The following is a 6,361-nucleotide window of genomic DNA, read 5'->3' as shown; positions in this document are numbered from 1 at the left end:
TCCTTCCAGTATTGCTAAGGTTAAACCCTAATACCCAATAGCTTAATTCTTTATTATAAAAACAAGGAAAAGAAGGGAAGAACACGAGTTCATTGGCATGAGAAGGAATCTGGGTGGGTATTTGTGCATGTCGTGGCATGTTTTATCAACTTCATTTGTTTTTCAGTATTTTCAAAGGACTCTTAGAAATGGGGCCATCTGAGAGAGATCCCTTAATAACAGAGAAAGTAAAATTCACCTTCTATTATGAAGAGATTTTAGATATTTTAGGCTATTTCAACTTTCTTCTACATTATTGGAAATATAATAGAAAATTAAAACAATGTGGTTTATTTTATTAGCTCTAATGGAAACATTTCAAAGGCAGGAACCCTTATTTTGATATCCCCAGTGCCTAGCACTGAAGGAAAGAATGTTTTAATAAGGAATTAAGAATTAAGGAATGGAAGAACCAATGAACGAGCACTGTCATGTATAAAAAACATGGTAGGATGAAACTACAAAAAGAATTTTATCATCACATATAACTACCCGTAAATTGCTTTGGACTTATTTTTTCATTGATTTATTTTTGTGTGTGATTTATCCTCATTCAGAACTATGTACAAATACAAGTATTGTCATCCCAAGTATTGCCCAGCAGTGTGTCTGTATGACCAAAAATATCCCATTAAAGAACGGACAGGTTGGCTTTGGTATGGCAGCCAGCACTCCTCAGACACAGTTCAGGCACTAGCAGCGTCAAGGGGGAAAAGCCGCATCAGCCATTGAAGGACTATACTGAATGCAAATCTTAACCTCCTTAGGGCCTCCTTGGTAAAGCAGGCACTGGTCAGGCAGCTGTAGAACTTCAATGCCTTTTCTTTTGCCTTAAGTTGATATGCTTAGCTTCTACTACATTGTCTCAGGGATTTGGCAGACATTTTATGTCACAAGGAAATAGTCACAAAGATGGTGACCGACCAAAGGCAGTTTCCAAATGCTCTTTTTATGTACAGGTATTTCGAGAAGCTGGGTATTACAGCGTTTGAGCTCATGCGCACTAGAATTGGGTAGGCTCCTTTCTTCCTTGATACTTCTCGGCTCCTAGGCGGTTCTCTACCATGCAGTGGTGAGTCTTAATGAGTTGGAAAGCAGCTCAAAAATTAATCGGATACTAACAATATAATACAGAAGTTCACAAATGTCTATATAAGAAATCCAAGGTTCTCAATTCAATAATGTAACTCGCTTATCTACCTTTTCACTTTTCATGGGAGTGTGACACACAGGGAAGTTACCTCTTGTTGCAGAGGAGAAAAGGTAGGGAAGCAACACAGGGATTTCTGGTTGTAGTTGAAAAAAGCATTACCACCTGTCATCTTTCGTCTTTATATTCACATTTCCATGGCCTTTTCTTTTCCTTAATTGCTTTTTTCCCTCATCTTAAATTCTCATTTAATATCCCTGGTTTTCGAATGTAATTACCTTGGTTAATAAGTACCACAGAGTAATAAATAAGAATAGAGCAATGTATGATTAGCTGTTTGTTTTAATCATTTAAATAAAACACACTCACACATACACACCCCAGTTTTTAACAGGTATTCACCATTTGAACCAAATGTAGTAATATATGGTTTAAAACTAGAGAAGGAAAAAGAGACAATTGCAAATTATTTAAATGCTAAATTTCTAATTTTTTTTGAGGTAGAATTTGAAGATATTTGGGAAAAAAAATCGAAGTTCTATTCTGTGGAAAGATATTTATTAAAAGAAGAAAGGGAAGGAGAACCAGTTTTCTCAGTCTCTGTAATTTAACTAGATAGTTAAAATTAGTTGGAAATTTACATAAAAGTTACAAAGACTATAAAAGTTATATAGAAAGCAGAACTATATTAATGGAAGAAACTCATGAAATGTACACTTTTAAGAATGTAAATGAACAGAAAATATATATCCAGAGTTCAACTGAACCTAGAGCATTTAGAATGAAATGTTCAAGTGTCAGGAAGCTTATATATTCCAGATATAGTAAACTCTGGGGACTAGTGTTGGACTATAATTGCCGTTCACGTCTCACATACTCTGTACTTTCATTGTGTGCACTTGAGTTAATGTTTCAGTATGAAAAACTCACATACCAGTAAAAATGTCCCTGATTTGAGCTAGTCATTTATTCCCAGTCTCACAGAGAAATATTGGATATTCTTTGAGTTAATAAAGTGTGAAATGACTTTAATGCTTCAAGGGAAATATAGGACACCACCAGTCTTGCAAACTGTTTTTAGAAAGCATGGCTTATCTTATCTTACCCTGCCTTAGAAAATTTAATTGGCTTAGTTATTTCCTCTTTCTCCAAATCCCCTTTTATGGCAAAGAGAAAATGAGGACCTACAGCAGCAGTTTAACCCTCATAAACCAGTCCCCATAAAAACAAAGAGGGGCCTGACACCAGAGTCTTAGTGTATGTAACACTAAGTGATTTGGAATTTGGACACCTGACTACCAATCCCGTGTTCTAATGTTGAGAATCTCCACAAGTTCAGGTGGAGAATCCTGCAGCTATGAGCGATCTCCGTGTGGGCTGTTATCTCTATAGTCAGCCGCAGACCTTTGGTCCTGGTGCGACCAGGTGAGGCAGCTTACACAGCCTGGAAGTTTCTTCTTACTTCTCAAGACTGCAAGTGAAGGCTAGGCAGACCCTCCTGTAAGCACATCTAGTTTCTGTCTACAATAGAACAGAACTAGAATAACTATTGTAGAAAACCGTTTGGAAACCTAACTGTGGCTAATCTAGTTTTGTTTCTCTAAAGCAGTGTGGAGAGAAATTATTGTATAAATAAATATTGGCTGTAGCCCACAACTCACGGCCCCATTCAGCATGGAGTGTCTTCTCTGTTTTCCTCTGCTGCCAAACATATGTACATATATAACACACACTTTTCTTTTTGGCCTAAAACACTATCTACCTCTTCGTTGCTTTTGTTGGGGATTTCATCAAGCATGTTTACATCAAAACACTTGCTGATCCCAGGCACCTCCTCATTGCTATATCCTAGTTTTGAGAGCTGAGCTGGCTGAGCTGTTAGTTCCCCAGCTGCTTTAACTTTCTGTAACCTGTCTGTTGGGAAACCACCAAAAAGCCTCCACTAGGTAGAAAAATAAGTGAGGATGAGCATTAGATGTCAATACATGTGCTATTTGCTAACGTATTGTTAACCATCTGAAACACATATTCACTGAGATTTAGTGGGATTGAAAAGTACCTCTTTAAAAAGAATCCTGGCTCTTACCATATGCCATATACAATGATTGACTCGAACGGATCACAGACCTAACTGTAAGAGCTAAAACTTATAAAACTCTTAGAAAAGCACAGGCAATAAAAGAAAAAAATAGATAAATTGGACTACATCGACATGAAAAATTTTTGTGAACCAAAGAACACAATCAGCAGAGTGAAAAGGTAACCCATAGAATGGGAGAAACTAATCGCTTAAAACATTAAGGAATTAATATCTATAAAATATAAGGAATTCCTATAATACAGCAACAGAACAAACCAACCAATTAAAAATCAGGCAAAGGGCTGAATAGATATTTCTCCAAAGATGATACACAAATAGCCAACAAACATATGGAAAGATGCTCAATATCACTAATTGTTTGGGAAATGCAAATTAGAGCCACAATGATATTCCACTTCATACCCATTAAGATGGCTATTATTAAAAACTAAAATTAAAAAAACACACGGCCCCTACAAAAACAGAAAATAACAAGTGTTGACAAGGATGTGGAGAAATTAGAACCGTTGTGCATTGCTGGTGGGATGTAAAATGGTGTAGCTTTTGTGGAAAACAGTACAGTGGTTCCTCAAGAACTTAAACACAGAATTGTCATATAATCCACCAATTCCTCTACTGGGTATATACCCCACAGAATTAAAAGCAGGGATTCAAACAGATATTTATACATCCATGACCATAGCAGTATTACCCATATAGCTAAAGGGTAGAAATAACACAAATGTTCAGTGCATGAATGAGTAAACAAAATATGGTATATATACAAAAAGGAATATTAGTCAGCCTTAAAAAGGAAGGAAATTCTGTCACATGCTACAACATAGATGAGCCATGAAGACATTATGCTCAGTGAAATAAGCCAGAAAAAAAAAAGGACAAATATTGGGTAATTGCACTTATATGAGATACCTGGAATAGTCAAATTCATAGAGACAAAGTAGAATGGTGGTTGCTAGGAGCTGGGGGGAGGAAGGAATGGGAAGTTATTGTTTAATAATAACTTGTACAAACTGGTACAAAGTTTCAATTTGGGAAGATGAGAAAGTTCTAGAGATAGATGGTAGTGATATTTACACAAAAATGTGAATATGTTTAATGCCTCTCAACTGCACACTGGTTACAATGGTAAATTTTATGTTATGCATATTTTACCACAATAAAAAAAACAGAGAGTTGTGGAAAACTAGTCAAGTCACTATAAAAGGGAGGAAGGAATGCAGATTTTTCAGAGAAGACAGGAAAATGATTAGAAAAATGATGTACTAGGCTATGTAACTTTTTTCTTCATGTTTGTGATTCAAATTGCAAAGAGATCAATGTATTAGCAAATGAGACTTATTAACTGTGTGAAATCTAGTCAAAAAGTGGCTGTGTTGTCCCAAGATTAGAGCCAATTTGAGGAACTTCTACAGTTCCTTCATACTTTTAGATTTTGGAAGTTGTCCCAACATATATTTAAATATATATATTTTATGAAGTATAAAACAAACCAGTATTATAAAGGGGCACACAATCTGAGTAGAGAGGAATCCAGAAAATATTTATGAAATATCTACTCTATGTTAATATCCAAGAGGCAATCTACCTCAGAGAGAAAGAGCAGTTGTCCAGTGGCAGCCTTTCTTGCTCAGGGAGTTTGGCCCAGTCTCCCTGAAATTGCTCAGTGCAGCTCAGTAGTTGAGTTATACAATTTTAACATTTTGGCAGGGATAGGGGGGTAATGGTGAAGGAAGGTAAATATCATGAGCTTATTTACCCTTTAAACCTGTTTGGTGTGTTCCAATGTGAAACTGATAAAAATCCATGAACAGTGCAAGTGTAGACTTTTAGTGTGTGTGTTTGTGGGGGCAATTGGTGCCAGTATGGGGATGAAGATGAGATAGCACTAATCTGTAGAATGTGTCACCTTTAAAATCCTAGTCATGATTCTACAAACCTCTCTGTGAAGCTTATTGACCATCCTTTGCTTTGGGGACCCCCAGCCTTTGGTATTTTATCCATTACTTATGAATTATAGGTGGTAGAGCTAAAAGGGACCTTAGAGGCCATCTTGAAGGATTTTCCTACTACATTAATTTTACATTTAAAAAAATAATTCACTTGAAAACATTTCCTAATATTTAATGCAGGGAAACTTCTCTCCTAAAGAAATTGAAGTGCTTTTATTGCCAGATAATGGAAGCTATACAACGTATTATGTTGTTTACAGTTAAGTTTACATATCTACATAATGACTTCTATTGTTTTCACTACCTGTGTGTGTACTCACATCTTTTTACTAAAAACCACTTCAGATACTCTTTAGAAATCGACAAATTTGAGCTTCTCACTTTAAAGAAGAAATAGACCTTGAGAAGTTAAGTGAACCTTCCAAGTTTAAGGATTTTTGAGTTTGTTGTTTGTCTGGGCTCACCAACTGAATTAAACTTCTCATAGACAATGAAAAGATCTTTTGTTCTCCTGAAGCACGAAGTACAGAAATGAAGAAAAGTGGTGATAATAAATACCAAGTGAATGAATGCAGGCTTCATATATGTTTTCCCCATGAAGAGATCTGAGACATTGATATTAATGCACAATGCTGCTCAGAAGATACTCTCTTCTACTCCAGAGACTTAACATTGGTTAGGGTGCGGTGGGCCAGGGAGAGGGAATGGGCTTTTATCTCCTGAGCTTCTGTAGAAATATTGATAGTTTTAAACCTTCTTAAAGTAGAAAGAACTCAATCTTCATATGTGTGCAGTGAAATTAACATTATCATATATCATTGGTAGGGACACATGGGAGGGCAAGTACAATTTGGTACATTTCTGGAGGACAGTTTGACAGTATCAAGAGTTTTACAGTGTTCATTAAAAATAGTTCATTCTCATTGGCCCAGTGAATCCCTTTATAGAAATTTACTCCAAGAAAATAATTAGAGACACAGGTAAAATTTATAGTCAAATATTTTCACCACAGTGGTACTTACAACATAATGTAATGAAAATAATAGTATATATTTATGTGTGATGTGACAAATATAATGTTTAAAGGTATGGAAATGGCTAAATTATGACATAGTTGTAGGC

This window comes from Rhinolophus ferrumequinum, chromosome 5, assembly GCF_004115265.2.
Source record: "Rhinolophus ferrumequinum isolate MPI-CBG mRhiFer1 chromosome 5, mRhiFer1_v1.p, whole genome shotgun sequence".
NCBI lineage: Eukaryota > Metazoa > Chordata > Mammalia > Chiroptera > Rhinolophidae > Rhinolophus > Rhinolophus ferrumequinum.
This window is presented reverse-complemented; position numbering follows the sequence as displayed.